The following is a 22,013-nucleotide window of genomic DNA, read 5'->3' as shown; positions in this document are numbered from 1 at the left end:
CGCGCTTTGTGATCGCTGCCTGTCGGGAAAGCTGAACAGAAGAGCTCCTTGTTCCGGATCCTCCTCCGGGCACGGCGAAGTTTTCCAGGCTCTGCTACAGCGATTGAGGAGCCGGACCGGCAGACAAGCGAGAGACCCGCAGGATCGTTCCTGGCGGTTTCAGACCGGCCTGGCAGGATTTAAGTTCCGCGGGGCTTGGTCGGGAGAAAGCGGAGGCCTAGTTCTCAATGAGAGGGCAAACCATGGGCTTCGTTCGGTCTTACCCGCTGAAGGTGGACGGCGCCTGCCTAGGGAAAAGGCCCCTGGAGATAGAAAGGAAGCGTGTCATGAGGAAGGCTCGTCTTCTCTCTGACAGAGGTCGTTCGATGCGGAGGGAGGAGGCCTTTTCTACAATGCATTATTCAATAGTATGAGCCCCTGCACCTGGTCAGAAGTGGTTGTTTAGCCCAGATCCAGCGAGAGAGAAGTAGACTGAGGACAGCCCTCTTAACTGACTTGCCAGTACCTCTTTGCTCCCTTTCACCACACGTGAGCTTCTTCCCCTTCCCTGAATTTACACTGTTTCTGGACTAGTTCAGGTTTTCTAAAGCTAGAACTAGAAGCAGACCATGGCTTCATCTCAAAAGCCTTCGGCAAATGATCCATTCTGTTTCTTGCCCCTTCACCCAGAAGGTGATAGGAGAAGTGTGGGTCAGGTGGACATAATGGCTCGCTCAAACTGCCTAAGGAGCAAAAAGCAACCTACTCTCTAAAGTCAGTGTGCATTCTTGTATTCGCGAAGGCTTTCATGGCCGCGATCTAATGGTTGTTGTGGATTTTTCGGGCTTTTTGGCAGTGTTCTGAATGTTGTTCTTCCTAACGTTTTGCCAGGCTGTGTGGCTGGCATCTTTAGAGGACAGCAGTAGTGTGCATATTATCCATGTCCAATCAAGTTACATTTGCCAGTGAGGCAGACAATCCTGTAAATACCTCTCTTTCTCCCTGGGTGGCTGCCTCACTCTGTCCTGACCATCTTTTTTTCACTCACACACATGCACTTTAACATTATCTCTGATTTTACCTTCTCTTGTGTCTTTATATTGGTTTATAGACTTGACCTATTTTAGAGCCTTATGATCGACAACAAAAGTTTAAATTCCCTAGGATAGCAGAATAAAAGACCAACATAAAAACTGAACATAAGCCTCAATCCCAAGCATTAGAAAACAACCTGAACAGGCAACCTTAACAGTTCTCAGAGATACTCCTATTTGGACTCTGAGGAGATGCTAAGAGCAGGTTGGGGATTCCTGCCACTGAGAGACAACCTCTGAGAATAAGTAGAAATCCTGGAGTAGAAAAGAGCACATTGGATTTACATTGTGTTTCCGCAGAAGGAATGGCAGCCAAAACTCTCTCACAACCCAGAGATAGAAGGAACACCACCACTGACCCCATCTTTTTACACACACGCACGCACGCACGCACAGACACAGACACACACAGACACACAGACACACACACCAGTGCCACAGTATCAACAGGCTCTAAGCTGCTCAGTTAACAAGTGCTGGCCTGATCCTGCTGGACATTGGCTCTCCAAAAGATTTTGCTGACAGGCATTTCCCAGAGCAGGTGTCCATGAGAAGGAGAAAGAGATAATGGGGAAGGGGTTGAGGTGGGGGGAAAGAATCAGCAAGAAAAAGAGGAGGTGTGTGGAATAAGAGGAATGCAGCATGGCAAGCCACTGTGCTAGCGAAGGGGTACAGTGTTAGAAGAAGGCATGCAGTCACACGGGTGATGGATGGGGGCTGGTGATAGCAAGAAGGAGCTGCACAACCATGGGAATGTGGAGCTCATGCTGGGGGTGGCAGAGGCCATCTCATTACAAGGAGCAGCACCATTTGCTCTATTTAGACCTGCCATCTGAGGTGGCTGTGTCACTCTGCCTAACGGTTGGACTGGCCCTGGTGGACTCATTAATGTCGGGCTTCTGCCTCATCCAGAGCTGGCTTCAGCAGTGCTCCTTGATGGCATTAGCCCTGACAGATTATCTTGGGTGGAATGTGGCTCCATAAAGGTTGCTCACCCTTGTTACAAAACCTTCACTGTGCTGCCTAACCCTGACCTTTTCCCTTGACCTCTGCTTGAAAAATAAATGGAGGGACAGTGTAGGCCAAAGACTCTGGAGCTGAGAAATTATTCACCACACTGTCCTAAATCCAGTGGCCCAGGGTGCTTGCTTAATGCCATGGATGTCTGCACGTGTAAAATGACCTAAATGAGAACAGGCCAATTTAAGCTGTTGTGGATCTGTTTAGAATAACTATGTTAATAAGCAAGTGATCAAAACAGGTGAAAATGTCTTCAGAGAGATGGTCACCCAGCTTGTTAGGATGCTGTCTGAGAAATTATAGAAGAGTAAGACAGTTAGAAACAAACTTTAAATCCTTCTCACTGAATCTGAACTTCAAGAAAGAAATGAGTGCCCATAGAATCCACAGGATCACTGGTCAGTGAGGATGTAGACTGTCTTTGGACAATTAGGCAAACATGGGCTGAATCAATTGTGTAAACATGGACTGTGGCCATCCACAGAGGAGAGCTACACCCTTATGGTTCCCTCTAGCATTTATGAGGTTAAAAACCTTTTAATGAGAGACACCCTATGATTTGAAGTGAGCAAATGGAAATAGTGTAATGCTGGCATCAAAGGAAAAGGCAAGTGACAGCTGAATACTCTCAGTAAAGATCAAGATCTTCCCTGGACACCCCAACCACTGAGGTACTAAGGAGGGAATCAAACTGAGGCCACTATGTTCTACATTCCTCTTTGCAGTCACCCCACCAGCCATTTATCGTACATGTAAGACAAAGTGAAGGACCTGTACTCTCATTCGATCACTAGGATTTGTACTCTAGAATGTAATTTCCCCCTTTTTATCTACCACGGTTTATTTTATTTTATTTTTTAAAAAACAGTTTACCACTAGGATTATGTGTTTTTCTGTGTTTGTCTGTGGATAAATAATTACCTTCACTTTGTGTGGGCTTTGACTGGCTAGGTCAGAACAAGTGTACTAGAATATGTCTGCTTGCTTTTATTCTTCTTTGTGGTGGTGCAAATCCCATTGCCTGCCTGCTGGCCATTGCACAATTGCTAGAATGGTGCTCATAGGCAGAAGGACACCTCACTCTTAAAAAGTCACTCACTAGCTGCACTTCTGGCTTCCGCATCCATCAAGGCACTCCTGCCAATTCTAATCTCATCATCCTTCTCTTCAAGGGCTCCTTTTCCCCCTAACTTGCAAAATTACCTCTGCTCAGCCTTTCCATGTGGCTGATTCCTATCCTGCATCTCTAAACCCCTTCTCCAGTCCCGTTCTTGGCCTAGGAAATCCATCCATCTGATCAATCCAGTCTATCACTCTTGCCATCCAAGCTTCCTTTCTTACAGATCCCATATCATTATAATCCCCTGTCATCTCCTGTTTTGCCAAGAAATGCTGGCAAACTGCAAACTCCTCCAGACCAGTCTTGCTCTTCTATACAGTATTTGGCATAATCCATGAAACTTGGTGTACGTATAAGGAATGGTAGAACACAGAAGTGGAAGAAGTTGTTTATAGCATCTGTACTAACAGACTATTGTGGGTCAAGTCCCTTTTGTGAATTGGTTTTCCAGCTCAATAAGTTGCTTAGGAGTTTCAGTGGCATGTTATGGCACTGATAGAGGCCCCAATAGAACTCACTAATAGGTCTGATAACACCCTCATCATTGAACCTCCAGAATTACATGGTATTCTCCTCCATCCTGCACTAACATTTGCAAAAGCTTTACCCTTTTCTTTGGACTGAGTGAATTTCCCAGGCTATATAAAATGAAGGGAAGGAATCACAGTGTTTGCAGTGGAAAGCAAAATGATCCAAGATCTGGTGTGTCTAGGGTAGGGAAGCTGGTACATATTCCCAATGCTTTGAAACTTAGAATACTACTGCATTGGTAAACTGAATCTTTTACAATTGCATAATGTGATCTAGCACTAAAATCAAAATGTTGTTTGAAAAATAAGCCAAAACTACTTCAGGGCAACTAGGGAGAGAGATTGCAAGGGTCCCAAATTTCCCCTGTCCCAAATTATCAAGCCCCAGTTTGCTGCATTGCTAGAAAAACCACCCAAGTAATGCCCCCTGGTCTTTTTGTAGAATTAACCAAAGGAGCACACAAGCAAAACACTATTCAAATTGTTGCAATTAGAAAAAAAAGTGAAGGCCCCCAGCGGCAGGGGGAAAAGGTTGGGACTGGAAGGGAAAAAGCAAGACAAGATTTGATTGATCTTTATGCCATGTGACCATTGAAAAATATTTCAAATTCACCCTTGCCAATTCCAGACCAAATTGTGAAGTATTTTCCAATGCAGTCACATGCTTAGTTTACAGTCTGGAAAGCCAGGAGTCTTCCAGCTCCAGCAAAAGGATTTTACAGATATGATCTGATTCATGAAGAAGAAAGAGTACCAAAAGATACAGTCATCACTGCACAAAAGACAACTTTTCAAGAATAGGAAGTTCAAGTCTCTGGGTGTGACTTCTTTTGCAATTATAAGATAATTTAGAACTGGCAGCCTTAATCATGGGTCTCCTGAAATAATGCTAGACCCATTAAAAGATCACAGTGCTTTTTGTTTTGATCACGAGCACCTCACATCAAGGGAGAAGATATTAATATTTATATCTGTTTTGAAGAAGTAATTAACTATACCCTGATTCAAAACAAATATTGCTATCCAATCACAACCCTAAGTTTGTTTTGAAAACAACTCTCAGGCTGAGTTCAAAGCGACTCTCGACCACCTTGCACTCCGTCCCTCTAAATACAGCTCCTTGATTTCACTTAGAACTTTATTCTGCGTAAAAGTCTGGTAACCTCTCTTCTGGAGTAATGCGTGAGTGTTCAGACCTTAAAGTCTCTCTCTCTCTCTCTCTCTCATTTTTTTCTCTCCCTGTCACACAGAATTTTCACAGGGCCGAACATGTCTCCTTCTCCCAGGCGGGGCCTTGCGATAAAAATCTAAAGCAGAAACGAGAGCGGAACCCACATAGCCCGTCGCCTTGTTCCGTGCCTGGCTTCCCCGGCCTTCCATGTTGGCAACCATTTCCCCTCTCCCTCCCCCAAGAGTGCCTGTTCCCCTGACATGGGTCAGGCCTCTGAGGGCATCGCCACGAGCTCCCTTCTCCCGCGATGCCTGGCTGGCGACAGAGAAAGCGGCTGGCGAGGCGACCAGCGACTGCGGAGGAAGGGAAGGCGAGGCTTCGCCGGTTAAAGTCAGTTTCACTCCGCGGCTGCCACCAGCACAGGCGGTGCGGCAGGAAAGGAAACACAAAGCGGGGAGGGGAGGAGGAGAGGGGAGGGGAGGGAGAGGAGGGGAGAGAGACGAAGTAGGCAGGCAAGCAGGCAGGCAGGGAGCGAGCGAGCGAGCGAGGGAGGAAACAACAGCGGAGGAGGAGGGGGGGAGGAAGGAAGGAAAGAGGGAGGGAAGGAGGGAGGGGGGGTCATCTGGCAGCGCTAAGCAAGGGGGAAGGGCTGGCAGTGAGCCGGGAGGTTTATCACCTCGCCCTTGGCTGCGCTGGAGACGAAGCTGAGAAAAGTTGAGCCTCGCTCACCCCGCCTGCCCGCGAGCCGAAAGCGGGAGCGAAAGCCAGCGCCTTCTCTCCCTGCCAGAGCAGCACGTCGGCCAGCAACGGCTGGCTCATCGCTCTCTCTCGCTCTCTCTCTCTCTCTCCCCCCCCTCCCGCCTCTGCTGAGAATAGCGTTTAGCCGTTCATGCATCATGTGTGTCAAATAAATGCCTGATTGAGGCCCTCGGCGGAGGAATTAGCCTGCGACGCGCCGCAAAGGCGCAAGAGGAGGAAGGGAAAGTGCTGAGGCATCGGCAGCTCGCCGTGTTTCGGAGAGCCCCGGGGTTGCTCTCCCTGGTTCCTTGCGCTGGCTATCCCCGACGCATTCCTTCCCACCCACCCCTGCAAGGGCAAAGAGGCCGCGGGGTCACGGGCTGTCCGACAAGGCGGCCAGGCGAGCGCTAGCGGAGGGCTCGGCTTGGGGGAAAGCAGGCGGCCTTCCCGCTGCGCCCTGGTCCCGCAGCCCTGCCCTCCGCCTCAGCTCCGGCTCCTCGGGGCTCCTTACGTCCCAGTCCTAAATGTATGTACCGGGATGAAAGACTCCATTGATGCTGGGCTTCCTACTACATCTGCTTCGGGTTTGACTGCAAGCTTTTGGCCGAATGCCTCGGAACTCTCTAGATGAGACCCACCATGCAGACAAGCCCACACGTTCGTAGGTTTCCTCGGTGGAGGTCACAAAGAAGTCCCTGGGACCCAGATGGGCTCTTATGTCACCAACCAGAGGGTGAAGCTGGAGGGCAGACACAAGGGGAAAAAAAGATGGGGGAGGTAACGACGGGACTCTTCTTTTCGTCCAGATCTAAGAGGACCTGGCTAGTCGTCTCAAAGCCGGAGCGTCTTTCCGCTGAGCACCAAGAGAGCCAAGGCACGGCTGGCACTGCTCGCCTCTCTTTCCCCTCAGGGACCCGCGGGACTTGCCGCCACACAGGTCGGGCTTCATTCTGGGATGCCAGCGGTCAGGCCCGTGAGACAGGGCCGCGGCTTCCACCTAGGAGTGAGCGCAGGCTTTCTTCCCACCCTTCCCTCGTGCAGGAGGAGAACGGCCAATTCAGAGGCGTTCGAGATCAGCCGCATTGATTTTAGTGGAGCGAAGTGATGGCCCGAGCACTTCGCCTAGCTTAGAAACTTAAAGGGCTGTGAGCGAACCTGCCTTTACTCCGTGGGCACAGTGAACTTCAGGGTACGGTTATTAACAGCTAATGGAGGGCTGGGGGCCTCCTGCAGGCCACTCATACGTCACTTGCCCCATTTCTCCCTTAGACAGTGTAAACAGCTGAGGTTTTTTCTTTCCTTTTCCTTTAAGTATGCCGTTGCGAACGGCGACCATTCCAATCTGCGTTAGCCAGGACTTGGCAATTAGTGTCTGAATTAATTTACGCAGTTTATAAGGAAGCTTTCTCGTGTGAGCCACATATCTTGGAACTATTCGCCTTTCTGAAACTCTGTACCGGGTGGTTTCAAAGCCTCCCCTTTGGAAAGGCTTTTGACACCCCGAGTTTAAATGGCTGCTTGGTTCTCCCAGCCCCATTCAGTGCCGCTAATCAGTTCTGAAACAATGTATCTTAGAGCCATGTGCAGAGTGCCAGCTCATTTCTGTTAGATGACCACCATCCATTTGACTCGGTTAAGCACCTTCAGTGAGATGAACCAAGGGAGATGAGTCTTGGATTTCTTTCCTTCCGCATTAGGCAGCAGATGACAATTCCTCATTACTTTCCCAATTTTCTGCATTTTTTAAATTCTGCAAATATACCCTTGCTCCCAAGATATCCAAATGAATTTAGAAGCTAAGATGGAAAATTCCCCGGGGGGCGAGAGGGGGAAGGAGTGTAAGAGAAGAAAGCGAGGAGCTAGAGGCAGGAAATTGCTTTACGCTGCTATCTGTGTGTCAAGTTTCAGCCCTCGCTGACATTTCTGGTTGAACGCCACAGTCCTGCAAATAGAAAATCAGGTGGTGCGGGGGGGGGGTGGATTGGAGAAGTGGAAGGAAGGGGAGAGCTTTTGTGTGTGTGTGTGCGTGCGTGTGCGCTGGATCAGCGAATGGGCCAGACTGCTGCCGGGCCCCCCTCCTGCGCCCTGCCGCCGCCGCCGCCGTGGCGTCCCTGAGGGCAGCGCGGCCGAGGCTCGCAGCGTCACTGTGCAGCAGAGGGGATGAATCAAGCAGGCATCTGAGCGGAGCGCGAGCACCTTCCGCAATCCATTCAAGCACTGAAGCGCGTGAAAGGCTGCTGATCGCTGCCATTGTTACACGCGGCCGATGTGGGAACCGGAGCCTCGGCTCTGGCAAGAGATAAATAGCCTCTGACAGCGCCTCTTCGCTGGGGACTGCCTCCAATTGCACGCGGCGGACTCTCCCAGGTCGGTGTTGCTCTCTTTCCTGCGCTCCGCTGTCGCTCCTTCCCTTGGCCCCGTCCCTTTCCCTCCCGCTCCGCTCCGCTTGCTCTGCCTCTCCTCCCCCTTTCCCGCCCCCGCCCTTTTGTGTTTGGAGTCTTGGATCGCGCTGCTGCTTTGGCTGATAACCACAGGCGAGGTTTCGGAGCCGCAGATTGCTCTGGACCACCTCGGTACTGAAAACGCGAACTGGTCCTGGAGTCTAGAAACTCCAGACAGATCGACATCCCGAAACCCGATAAGCCGAAACCTCCGCATCCACAGAAATGCCCGATCCGCTTTTCAGTTCAGTCAGTTCATTTTCATTTTCAACCCCCCCACCCCCCCCGTTAAGTCGAAGCCCTCGGATTTGCTAACAAGCTTGCTCTACCACGAGCCCTGAAGTGGTGAGTTAACCTCTCCTTCCGCTTCCACTTTTGGCCTTAGTGGTGTTGTGGATCGAAGATTTTAATTTCCTGTCTGGAATAGCTGGTGTAAACCTGTAGACCCCGGGCTGAGGTAGGGAGAAAGACTACACCAATGCAAACCTGTTCAGCATATTTAATTGGTAATAAGACCCACTGAGTTCAGTAGGTCTAGTTCTCCGAAAAGGCCGCCTGGGATTTCCAGAGGGGTTTGTGCAGAAGCAGGAACCAGAGGCTGCCAGGGCTTCGACTTCTGATGCCCTTTGAAAATTACCCTGGCAGGCGAGGTTATAATGATTAGGAACGTCCTAACAATGCTTTGCTTGCTCTCTGCTGGAATTAGTTCTGTTTGAGATCGAAGATCTCTTTGGACTGCCAAAGAAAATCAATCACCAGCCTATTGGTGGGTGCGGGCGAGGGATGGCAAAAAGTGTAGGATGGATGGAGGCAGTCCCTCAGGCCCCCTTAAAAAACAAGAACATTCTGTCGCGATAAGTATTCCCGATCCTCTTTATATCTGTTTCCAAACAAGATCCAACTTTAGAACTAGCGTGCTCTAGCGGATAGATTAGGACTCAGGAGACCTGGATTCAAACCTTTGCTTCGCCATGGGAACTGCACTGGTACAACCACCTCCTTACAAATCCCCTATTATAAGTCATACATGATTAGATGACAGATAATGCAAGAACAAAAATCAGCCTCACTTCAAATGGGATGGACAAGCAGCATGTTGAGACCTGATTGCTTGGGAGCCAGGCCTCCTGAGTTCCAGCAAACCAAAATTCCGTGGGAAGGCAGCCCCTAGGGCCCAAGTAAGGAACAGTCCATGCTTGGTTGCAAGAAGTGGGGCTGACTTCCAAGCGAGTGTCTCTTGGCATATATGAGCTTAGAGGTGGGAAAGCCTGGACCTTCTCACCCATGCCTGTTCAGGCCACTTGACTATATATAGCAGCTTCCTCCCAGAGCCAGGTTTACTTTTTCCAAATATTCTGCCTGGCCTACTATTGAGAAAAAGTACTTTGAACAAGCAAGCAGAAGAATCTCCTCTCCTTACCCTGGATAAGAAGACAGGCTGTAACTAGGGAGGGGCAACTGGGACATTGCCCCAGGGCACCAAAATGTAGAAGGCACTTGAATCTTGAGGATTTGAAGCACATACTTCTTTGTGTGTGTGGGGGGGGGGGATTCTTCTCTTTTATGAGTGGGAGGCTCATAGTTATACTTGGGGGAATGGTGCTGCTTGCCCTGGGTGCCAAAGACTAGTTAGTTCTATGCCTCCAGGACTTGCATCCAACCTCTTTGGGAAGCAGGAGGAAAGCAAAACTTAGAAAAGTTATTTCTGGGAGACTACAACCTCAAGATCCCCATTCGATTTGTTGTAGACCAGAAAAGTAAAACTTCCAAGTTTCAGAGAAAAAGGGTAAGAGATGTAGGAAGTAGATCTACCCAAAGGTGCTCTTTTGCAAGTGCGGAGCATACTTAGGAAGCAAGCTACACCTCCCTCAGCAAACAAATTTCCTAGAGTGACAGATCATTGTTGGCGGTCCATGATCATCAATACAATCCTAAGGATGTTTGCTTGGAGCTAAGCCCAACCCTATTGAATGTGTTGATCAAGTCCAATGAGTGTAGGATGTGGTCCTAAGCAAACTTGCTTGGCATAAGTCCCATTGTATCTGATGGGACTTCCAAGCTGATATGACCAGGCTGTTGGGCCTCGGAGTGCCCTTCACAGTCATATCAACTTCCAAGCAAAGGCATTAAAGATCGGTCAGCCTTCCCCCTGATATGGAATAGTCTCGCTGGAAGCCAGTCGGGATGTTAAACTATGCATATTTTGTTTGAAGTAAGGTGTACTTGCTCGGGAGTGAATAGGGTAGGGCAGAACCCTTTTCCTATGAAAAGGAAAGGTGCCAATCTCAGGCTAAGTCTAGAAGAAGAGTGCACCTTAAAAGCGAACCCTCAGGCTGAAGTGGTTTGAGGACAGCTTTCCGGTGCCTTCTTGGTCTCGCTTTCTTCCTGGCTGCAGCACAGTAGCTGGCACTGCTTTAGTCTGGTCACAGACGAGCCAAGCGGGAGGCTCCCGAGAAAATCCTCCCCTCAGGCTTTTCCTGTCGAAGAGACTTGGGGGAGATCAGCAGAGGCTCGTCTTCCAGCTGACCTAAGCAGCGGGGAAGGCTCGACTAAACAAGGGGGGGAGGGGAGTGACAATGGCAGAATTTCTAAAACCTCCTGCAGATTCCATAGTCGGAGGTCGGGGGATGCACCGCATTTCACGTACAGCACCCTCCCCAAGCTCCATAAACAGTTATGCAAAGAAACCGAGTTAGAAAGGAATCCTCTCCCCCCCAATCTGGCATGTAACCTCATATTTTCAGGTTTACTCCGAATGACATCCATGGCGGTGCTTCAGCTGTCTGCCACCAAAGCTATCCCAAGTCTAAAGCTGAGGGGGGTGGGAGGTTACCATGCTTTGCCATCCCTTCCCCCAGCTCCTATTAAATGGAGATGTCAGGGATTGAACAGGTCACTCCCCTGCTCATCTACGAAGCCATGACCTGCTGGGTTAAATAGGATGAACAGTCCTGGTAATTAATTAGGTTTAAGGCAAACTTCGTTTCAGAACAAAGCGATCTGGCTGCTCAATGCTGAGAAAAAGCACTCTGCTCTTGATCAGAGGCACTCTTTGAAATATCCAAGACCTGAATTCTGACAAAAAAAAATTCTCCTGGAGCTCAGACATTTTTATGTGCTATTCGTTGTAAACTCGGGATGGGCTCCGGGCAAGGCCTCACGTGGCCCCTGCTCAGCTCCTTCCTTCCTTCCTTCCTTCCTTCCTTGAACGAGTTATATGCGTTATGCATTTTTTGGCATTGAGTTACCGGAGTCTATTTTTAACACAGGCTAGTAAAAACGTTTGTTTGCAGTATAACCAAATGTCGCCTCCTGATTTCTTATGCGGTTGTTTTCCGTGCAGAGAGGCAGCAGCATCCTCTGCTCGTTCTTGGAATGCGCGCCCTTTTCCAGCGGTCTTGTTGGTCTTCCACCCGGTGTTCTGTGGGGTGGGAGAACGTGGCCTCAGGAACGGTGAAACCGCCCTTGGGAAGGAGAAAGAGACTCAGCCGGAACGGAAGGGACCGGGGAGGGGAGGGAAAGCGCCGGCTACAGGCTTGTTCCCAATGAGTCATGCTCAGCCTCCGAGCTGCATTTGCAGGTGCAGCCAAGCTGGGCGCTACCTGCTCAGAGGAAACAGGAGGCGTTTTCTGCGGTGGCGGCGGCGGCGGCGGGCGGGGGAGGGGAGGAGAAGGGGAGAGACGCTGTCTCCATCCCGACTTTGAGCTTCCTTTGCTTGCTGCGGAAGGTTAAGTCGAGCGCCAAGCCCTCAGCCCCGGGGCAGCGAGGCAGCCGTTTTGCCGCCGGCCTTCTGAGCCCGGGAGAGTGCAGGCCACGCTGTGCCAAGCGCCGCTTTCCCGTTGTGTTGACTGCTTCCCCACCCCCATCCTTCCTCCGCTGGTGTGTCTCAGGCTAGTCTCGTAAACTGCTAATGATTTATTACCTAAGCTAAGTGCTTAATTTGTGAATATGAAACAGATTAAAAGGAGATCGGCATATTTTAGCAGGCAGACCACGGCAAGGCCAGCAGCTGTTTCGAATTTGGAGGTATTTCCAGCCTCCTGGAGAACGCCAGCCAAACCCCCGTCAGGAAAAGGGGGAAGTTCCCTCCTTCCTCGGATATGACCATCCCAAAGTCCGCCTTGGCCTTCCTTGACGCAGCCCTTTCAACGGAGTCCACCAGAGCTTCCTCTCTTGGGCACGCGGAGTTTCTTTCCCGCTGATTTCAGTAAGATGTTGAAACATCCCAAAGGCGTTTTCTCTGGACTAATTGTCTTACTTTGTGCAGTTCACGGAAGGTCGTAAAGGATGTGTCTAAATTACTATGGATAGCCTGCTATATTCCAGCCAGTCGCAGGTCAGGATTATAGAAATTCATTCAAGCTTGAGATCTGCAGATTTCCATTCACCGAGGCTTATTTCTAAATAGATAGAAGTAAGGTGCACCTAACTAACTAAATGCCTGTCTAGTCAAGCGGACTGATCCCACAATGGTCAGCCAGATGTCTCTGGGACGACACAAGGACAAAGAGCAATAGGATTCAACCTCTCCTATCTGGGTGCAATTTGTATGGACAGCCAGGCTTGGATGCATGTTCTATAGCCATTCTGACTACTAACCAAAGATAAAGCCTCATCTTCCATAAATTACAGAGCAGAAAGGTTTAAAAACAGGGGTTAAGATCAATGAAAGTCTAAGTAAGAGACACGACTAGTAACCGATCCGACTAAACACTGGAAAACAGGAGAAATAAGTATTCCACCCTAGCCCCTGCTTGCAAGTTTGTAAAGATAGGAGGGACTTTAATCCTCTGCAGAGAATAGCTAATATGGATTAATCAACAACTAGTACGTGAATGAGACAACTAGTACGTGGCTTTACAATCCATGTGGTTGCATCTACGGGTTGCTGTTCATAATTAAATAAAGGCATAACAAGTTTGAAGGGTACCAAATGCTATTTACCCCATTCATTCTGGAGTAGTTCCGGAGCGACTTCAGACGGGAGGGCTGGCTAACCACCAAGAACATTTCTGGTTGCAAAATCTTTGAACTCATATATGGTCAAATACGGTAGAAGACGCTCAGTGTCACAAGAAAAGTATCCGGGCCCTAAACAGTTAACGAAAACAGTGCTACTCCTCCCCCCCCCTCCTTCCCCTTCCAGGATTAACTCCAAATCAAGCCAGTGCAACCGCGGACTGGTGGTCCCCGCAAAAGGCACGTGATTCTAAGAGCAACGTAAACATCCAGTGGAGAACAAAGACAAATCATTACAGTCAATTCTGCAGGCAAAACTTAAGCAGCGAGGAACGAGGAAAGTTCTTGCCAAAAATAGCCAGGAGATAATCAAAATAAATACCTTTGATGTAGCGGTGCTGAGGCCAGCCGCCACTCTGTGTGGAGTTCCCTCCCGCTCCCTCCCCAAACAAGGAACCCGCACAATTAAGCGCTTTCCTTTGAAAAGAGGCCGGGCCCAGAGGAGGAGAGTCGGGCTTTTGTCGCGTCCAGGCGGCGTCTCACATCAAAGGAAGGCGGCGTGATCCTTTAAGTTCCCTCTGGCTGGGCAGTCTAGTCAAGAGCGGTGACGCCTGCGGGCGAACGAGCGTCCTCTCCCTCCCGGGCGGGATACTTTTGTTCAGGGACAATCCTGGCATGCAGGTCACTGGAAATCCGGGGCAGGGACGGCGGCATGAGAAGAGAAGGAATAAAAAAGCGATGGTAGGAAACCGGTCAGATAGGCCTTAGCAACGGTGGAGAGATTGCCACCGGTAAAGTCACTCTCGTTCTCCGACGCACACTTATCTTGGAGGGAGTCCCATTTAATTCAGCAGAGGTAAACTTCGGTATAAACATTGCGTAGGGTCCTTTATTTATTGGCTACATCTATCTCCCGAGTTCTTCAGTGAGCTCAGGGCGGAGCATATGGCTCTCCTCCCCGCAACTTCATCCTCAGGACAACTCTGTGAGATTAGGTCAGGCAGAGAGAGCGTGGCTGGCCCAAGAACACCCAGTGACTAAACACGGAGCGAGGATTTCAACCCAGGTCTCCGAGTTCAACAGTCTCGCCACTGCACCACATGGGTTTTCACGTTGTAAGGACTCTCCGGGACCAGGGCTACGGAGACCCTCAGTCTCCCTGGCCAGACTTCTGCAACGAGGCGTACCTCCGGCTGTTTTGGACTACGACCCCCATATCTCTGGCCCTGGCTCTTGGAAGCTGTAGGACAAAATATCAGGAGGGCGGCAGGTTGGAGAGGGCTGCTGCAGGGAGTCTTTAAGTCCAGTGTTCTAGGTTTAACCTGATACCAGACACCCAGTTACCAGACACTCTCAGATTATTTTACCAGGTCATGGACTTGAGCAGGCAGCTTTTCCGCCGACATCTCAAGCTTAAACTTCCTACTCAAGTTTAGGACTGAACTCTTAATACTGCAGAGTAATGAAGAATTACCCAATACAATTCAGGACTGTAGATCTAAACCTGCCATTCTAAGCATTTTCTGTAAAAGCGAGGTTACCTCTGAGTAAGCCTCGCTGGCCCCGTGCTGTAGGGCCCTTCACAAAAGGGGGAAAGAATGGCTCTATCTTTTGCTGTTAAGATGAACCCTCAAACTGTTTGTTCCGAGCAGACTAAAGGAAGTTAATTCAAGAGTCACTGGACTACTATGTTGTTTTCATTTTATTTTCTTCTCCCTCCCTTCCCCTTTTTTGCACTGGAGAGAGAGAGAGAGAGAGAGAGAGAGAGAAGCAGGGTTCCGCTTGGAACTTTAATAACCTTGACGAATTCCTCTTGGCCTCTTGCCAAATGACACATCTAACCCGACTTGCAGCTTTCCTCCCTGCTCCCATCCCTCGTTGATAAGAGGTTTTATTGTCCCTCCCTCTTTTCCTTCAGAATCCCTACGTGAAAGCTCATGAAAAGAGAGAGAGAGAGAGAGGAAGAAAGCGCAGCTCGTGCTAATTATATCTCCTTTGCAAAAGTGACTTCCCTTTACTGCCTCGCCTCGCACGTTTGGCTAGTTTGCAGAGTCCCGCCTCCGCCTCCTTGTTCCAAATTCTTTCTAATTTAAAATGTGCTTCGTTTCTCAGGCGCTTAGGATCGGGGCTTGACGCCCTTCACCTTCTCGTCTTTCCTAGAAAACGTTTAGAAGAAAACAAGCAGGACACGTTGTGTCCCACGACTGCGCTCAGAGGAGCTGGAGGATAAGGGTTATATAAGAATGAACTGTACTCTCTTCCAAGTAAATGTCCGTAGGATACCCGGGACCTTGCTTTCCCGTGTGGACCTGTACAGGAGGAGGCCGAATCCCTGGAGATGTCAGCGTGTCGACTGAGAAGTCAATGGGTTTTATAGCGGCAAAGTTTGGCCTTCACGCGCCGCTCTCAGACTGTTCCGAGCATTTCACACACAGCCCTGTTTCCTCATGAACGCTTGGCCAGGATTATAACCCCCCCTTTTTTTTTTGGAGGGCTGCCTCTGCCAGTAGAGAAGGGTGGGCTAGTCTAGGCGAGCTTGGAACCAGGACCGCCTCGTTCGCCGGTTGATCTTCAGGCCGCCACCTCAGCCCGGTCTCCTTTCGAGCGCGGTGCAAGGATCGCAGCCGGCTGCTGCTGCGGCGCGGTCCCGGGTCTTTTCCTTCAATAACCTGACGGGGTTTTCTCCCGAAGGCAACGTGGGCCGCGGCTCGGCGCCTTCGCTAAGCTGGGACCGGAAGCTCGCGGGTTCGTGGGCCGGGTTGCCTGCTGTGAGCCCGCGCCAGGGCGGGGGGGGGGGAGGGCCCGCGCTGTGCTGAGGGTTAGCCTGCTTCGCGGATTTCCCAGCCCAAGGCGCCAGAGGCGATCGCTAGCTGTAAATGGCTCCCACCCGTTCTCTCGCTCTTCCCCCTCCCCTCCCCTCCCCTCCCCCCCCGTCCCCGGACGCCCCATCCGTCAATCCGCGAGCAGCGAGTCAGAGAAGGCTTCTCGGAGGAGAAGACCTTGTGGGGAGAGAAAGGAAGCGAGAAAGACCTTTTTTCTCGCGGCGCACCAGGCGAACTGAAAGGGCGGAGGGGAGGGGAGGGGAGGGGAGGGGTGGGGTGGGGTGGGGGAGAAGAGAAAACCTTTCGTTGCCAGAGAGCCCGAGGGGATTTATGGGGTTGGGCTGTCGGGGCGGCGGCGGCGGCGGCTGCAGCCTCCTCTTCCTTCCCCTTCCCTTCCCCCCCCCCCCCACGCAACGGAGCCCTTTCTGTGTAAAGGAGAGAAGGCGAGAGGGGGATGGGAAGGAGGGTTCCCGAAGGAGCCTCGCTTCTCAGGTCAGCGCCTCCGCTTCTGAATGCCGAAAAAAAGGGGCCACAAAAGCTCGGCGGGTCTCTCCCAGCCGGGGCGCGCGTGGTGGCCAAGAGGAAAAATGACTCGCGGTGCCCTTGCTGCGCCCCGAGTTATTGCTCCTGTGAGCCGCAGACGCGTCTGGTGGTGCCGGCGTGGTGTATAAATAGCAGGAGTGGGGGGTGGGGTGGAGGGGGGGGAAGAGGATGCGAAGACCAGGTGTGCAATGTCACTGAACAGATTGCAAGCAACGGTTGATCCCTTGTCACATGTTGCTGCCAATTACCAGGAGAGAGATGACAGAGAGCCGGGCAGCGTTTGGATAAAGGAGACGGAGAAAAAAAATGGGGAGAGAGGGGTGGAAGCTGGCGGAAGGGGGAAAAGGGGGGCCGGCGGAAACGCCCATCAACGGGGGACGGGGGGGGAGTTGGGAGGCTTAAGTCAATACGAGATAATCGCACTAGAGGATAATTTTGAGAGCGATGACGGCAGAAAAAGAGGCTTTGAGGGGTGGGTGGTATTAAGCGGGAGTTAACACATAGCACTCCGCATTTGGAAATAAGGTTTCCTCTGAAATCAATGGTGCCGGTTTCCATAGAAAGAGCGCTAGATTCGCGTACACCAAGTGGAGGGTGGGGGGGGGAGGAAGAGAAAGGCGAATCCTCCCAGTCACCCTTATTTTCTCGCCCTGATACGAGCTCGGCTGTCAGAAATCGAGGTCCGGTCCTCTTTTCGATCCTCGGTGAGATCCGGAGTTGCTCTTTGAGAGACTCGCAGAGAGCGCTGTAGCTCCCTGGCCTCTGACGCGGGCTGACTATGCAGGGCTTTGCTCTGGCCTTCCCCGCACGGAAGAGCAAAGTGCTTGGAAAAAAGTGCGATCCGTCTGAGGATGCAGAGACCTAACTCCCATTGCATTTTACTTCCGAGTAGGCATGCCTAATAAGACCGTGAGGTTTCAAGCCTTACCTATAACCACTTAAATTCAGAGAAATTTTAGTTCCTAGTAAACATGCACAGACTCTTGCCCTAGGTGGGACAACCCTCCACAATCCTGTGCCTGCCTAGGCAGAAATAGGCCGCATAAAGCCTACCCTCACGTCAGCGTGTGCAGCCCTGCAGCCCAAATGGTTTGACTGTTGCCATTAGGTTTAACAAAATCCTGTTGCTTAGAGCAGCCAATTGAACCAATAGGGGGTTTGCTGAGCCAACTCCTCCATAAGTTCCATTGATTCAAATGGGCCTACTCTAGTTTCAGCCTACTATGTTAAGCAACAGGATTTTGGCCATTGTTGCAAAAGGCAACACAGTAAAGTCTCAAAACACAGTGAGTGTTTAAAAAGCAGTGGAGCTGTTTTGCCTCTAGTCCAAACCTCTGGGCAACACCAAAACAGGTTGCCCAGGATTCATGAGGACACTCTCGCCCTTGAAATTTGGCAAGGCCTCTTGCATGGTCCTAGACAGCCCTCTTAGTCTCTTTGTATTGGTAAAGATAAGGCAGGCAGTAGCCCCTTGAATATGAAGTGGGCGGTTACTGGGCTCTGCCTCTCTAATCTCAACACTATTTACTCAGATTTCTGGAGGCAAACTGAGGTAGCTGTGATTTACATGTATACACACAGACTGGAAATCCAAGTTGTGCATGTGTGTGTGGGGTGTACATCCGGATACCATTCTTCACAATCTGTAATATTTGTATGAGGCAGATGCTGGTAAGATGCTGAAATGTTACCCACTACTGAAAAAGAGCTTGATTTACACAAGTCCAGATTCTGACTCGATAGCCTCTCTCAGGGCTGCCTAAGATATCCTGCAGTCCAAGCCAAAGAACAAAATGGTGCCCTCTTCTATTCCATATATGGAAGCTGCTGGAATGGCAGCTGAATCTTACATTAACAGGGACAAAGGAAGAGGATTGACTGGCAAAATTAAGGACAGCAAGTAAGTTTACTAAGTGCAGCAGGATGGGCTCCCTAATACTCATAGCGCTGTTCTCCAAGACAGGAGGAAATCTAGGGCCTTGGGAAGAATGACTGGGAGTTAGAATTGTTACCTTGAAGTACAGTACTTGCCACATGAGGCAGTTGTTATGCTTTGCCTGATAGCAGGACTGGCCCCATGTAAACTACAATGCATGTACACCATGTGATGCAGTATCATTTGATATGAGTGACCAACCCAAATAAAAAGTATTCTATTTGAATTATGTCATGAGTAATGTGGATGTTCCTTCTTTTTGGTATTTGATGAGTAATACCTGTTCCGTAAATACAAATGGTCATTGGATGTTTCAGGCATTAAAGTGTGTGTGTGTGTGTGTGTGTGTGTGTGTGTGTGTGTGTGTGTGTGTGTGTGTGTGTGTGTGTGTGTGTGAGAGAGAGAGAGAGAGAGAGAGAGAGAGAGAGAGAGAGAGAGAGAGAGAGAGAGAATTATCCTCTTGTGTTTAGAGGTTAAAGTGCAAGATAGTTCCCTCAAAGCAGTACTGCCAAATCTTTCATGCTTATAAGACCATCTCTTCTTTTTTGGTAGTGAGTCAATAATCCAAAATGCACGTTGAGAACCTATGTAAATGAAGCAACTGATAGTATTAACTCCAGTCTTGGACGCCCCTCTCCCACTTTACCCTTCCAAAATCTTCTATGCTGTTGCAATTTATGGCATTTTCAACTGGAAGGAGGAGGATGGAGAAGACCTTTGTCTGGAAATAAGCAAAAATGTGCTTATGCATATTGTATTTATCCTGAAGCCACAAGGTCTGGGATGAATGAGAAAGTTTGGTTAGTTTGTCTAAATGTGAAAGTTTGATCAGTTTAAACACTCCTCTTTATGACCCTTCCCTTTGTGTGACACTATATAATACAGAAGAGTAAATAGTAAAGGGAGACTAAAATCATTTTCACAGTATGCAACAGTGCAACACTGCATAGTCTTTTGTCATGAGAGGACACAGAAAATACATTTGACCACATCAGGATCTACTTGTGATCTTTTTCCCAGACCATGTCCATCATCTTATGCATACTTAGTTACAGCAAATTCCATTTAACTTTGTAGGTGCATTTGAATAGATGTGCTTATGATTGGTCTTGGAAGGGTGGTTATTAAGAAAAGGTACTTACTGTAGGTTGTCAGTATATAGTGCTTTGGAAACTGGCTTAAGATATACGTAGGAAATACAATACATTAGCAATCTATTAGAAAGCATAACTGCAGGTCAAGAAACTAAGTTTTAGTACTTCCAGTGTTGTAGAACTAAGAGACAGTAACCTGTCAAATTATTATTTTGTCATATTTATTACCAATTTTTGGCAATAGTAGCTGGCTACATAAACATAATTACAATTAATATATTTACATGATGAAATATGTCTTAGAATCCTCTTGGTGTTCACTTTAGTGTTAATTTGCTGTGAGTAATTGCAGCTAATTGATAAGGTGTTGGGGCATATCTCAGTTATGTGCCTGATGGTACAACTGAGATGCACCCTGGGACCTCATCAATTAGCTGCAATTACCCACAACAAGTTACACAAACCTTAGGAAAACATGAATAGGATTACAACCATGCATTTATAACAACTCTTTTGCACAGTCTGAAACGACGAAAACAACCCTTGGTATATTTAAGGTAGTGCTATGCATCCAAGACAGAGCGGAAATTACAAAACAACTTTAAACCTAAGAAGAAATGTTGGTTGGTCAGTACAAAATGATTTTCAAGTTTCAAGAGTACCTAAGCTATAAAGGACAGTCAGATGACATCTGTGAGCTATGGTACAGAGACACATGAAAGGTAATTGTTCAGAATACAAGCTTGCTCCTTAGTCATAACTATGCAATCTGTCTGATAACACTAGAGCTGTTCTGTATTCCTTGGTTTTGATCCAGAGTTAAGTGCAGGAGCTCAAGGGGAAAGGAAGCAGGGGAATAGCCAAAAACCAGGTGGAAGCATGAAGGAATTCCCTTTCCCACTGAGCTCCTGTGCCACAGCTTGACTCATTCAACAGCATTCCCAACCCCAATAGAACATTTGAGTGATAGGTGTTCTGGGGTGCCATGAGCAAGATGAGGCAAGAAATTCAGCTTCCATCTCTGCTCTATTATGTGTAAGTCTAAAACCAGTCCTCTGTGATGAATGCTTCCTGTTAAGGATCAGGAAATTATACAATATTAACACAACTGCAAATTTTTATATACACCACACAGATACCCTTGAGAAAATGATGAGACATGTTATGGCATCATATTAGATCATATCCAATTACCTTTGGGAGTGTGTGAATTTATCAAGTGGAAACCTTATGAACCTAAGGTGGTAAGAAAAAAAGGCAGCTCAGAAGTGGGGCAGGGGTCCCCTGAAATTTTCTCAGCAAAATACTTTCTCTGTTCCAGTGCAAGAGCCACCCCAGGAGGGAATATTACTAAGTTCTAGCTACTCAGTGAAATTTAACGCTTGACCAGTGACATGGTGGAATATTCTTTGTACAGGCTATAGAGATAGCTCCTTGAGGTTTGGAGGCAAAAATTAATAAGCTGCTTCCTATAATTAATCACACAATATAAGAAATCATTTTGCCACCCTCAGTTCTAGGCAGATCCTTGTAATAAGAGGAGGCTGACACATAATGTCCCTATGTACATGTATTGCATGCACATAGGGACACTCACTCACAATGAAGAAACTCAACACAGTTCCTTCACTGTTGGCCCCACCTCAAATTACATGGCTTAGGTTCATTCTGCCCAAAATGCATATACTGGGTGTGGAGGCCTGAAGAGGAGGCTTGGAGTTTGAACTACAGATATTACATTCATCATATACTGGTGCAGGTACTCATCAAGACGTTTGCTAAAGCCAGGCACCGCAAGAGAATCCCAAAAGAGACAGCAGTACGGATTCATATCAGCAAAACAGCTCTAACAGTTTTTGCCTCCATGAGGAGCATGATGTCTGTAAAACCCATGGGTCCTAATTGTTTCTTCAACACCAAGACCACCTTTCTAAAATACATTGCATTATAATAGAAACAGCTCATGATAATATATGTTTTTTGGCAAAATCTCTCCCTGCCGCCAGCTATTGTCAGGATTGCAGATAAACTGAGAGGGGACAAGAATATTCAGGGAGTTGGCAATGGATCTCCTTGTTCTCTGTTAATGAAAAGGCCCTGGTACTTTTGCCCCGCAAACCATGCAGCAGTGCAGCGCCATACCATGACTGGGAGAGATAATCCCAGAAAGTAAGTCTCGCAGAGCTCTGTTAAGAAGTATTTACTCACTGTCCCCCTGAAAACATCACTGCTAGAATGTGTTCACGGGAACTGTCTTAGGGGAAATTGATGGCAATAGCTGAGTTGGAGGATGGGCACTTGTTCAGCTATTGTTCCTCATATTACCAGAGACGGAGATATGACCAGTCATGGGATTTAGGGCCACCACCAACTTTTGTTGGCATGGGAGAAATACAAGATTCAGTTTCCATTTATGGTCCTTAAAGAGTAATAGCAGGATCTGAGTATAGCTTGAACTTTGGCATGCACATCTTCCTTTTGTATTCTGTAATGGGCTTTTTTCTGTTCCATCAAGGTGTGAAATGGCACTATGTTTTATTGACCCCCCCCCCTCTCCTTTCTGCTG

The 22,013-nt window shown here is 48.7% G+C and overlaps 1 protein-coding gene across 1 annotated transcript in view; it reads left to right on the top strand.

The window, feature by feature from the left end:
• The first annotated feature begins 7,653 nt into the window (after positions 1-7,653).
• The window catches only part of BCOR (BCL6 corepressor), a 125,854-nt gene continuing 111,494 nt past the window's right edge, over positions 7,654-22,013 (top strand). Inside the window, exon 1 of the mRNA XM_078390494.1 lies at positions 7,654-8,019. The gene's annotated coding sequence lies outside the window, so the exon portion shown is untranslated. The remainder of the gene's footprint in view (positions 8,020-22,013) is intronic.

This window comes from Pogona vitticeps, chromosome 3, assembly GCF_051106095.1.
Source record: "Pogona vitticeps strain Pit_001003342236 chromosome 3, PviZW2.1, whole genome shotgun sequence".
Taxonomy (NCBI): domain Eukaryota; kingdom Metazoa; phylum Chordata; class Lepidosauria; order Squamata; family Agamidae; genus Pogona; species Pogona vitticeps.
The sequence above is the reverse complement of the archived record's forward strand: the minus strand, read 5'-3'. Positions and strand labels throughout refer to the sequence as shown.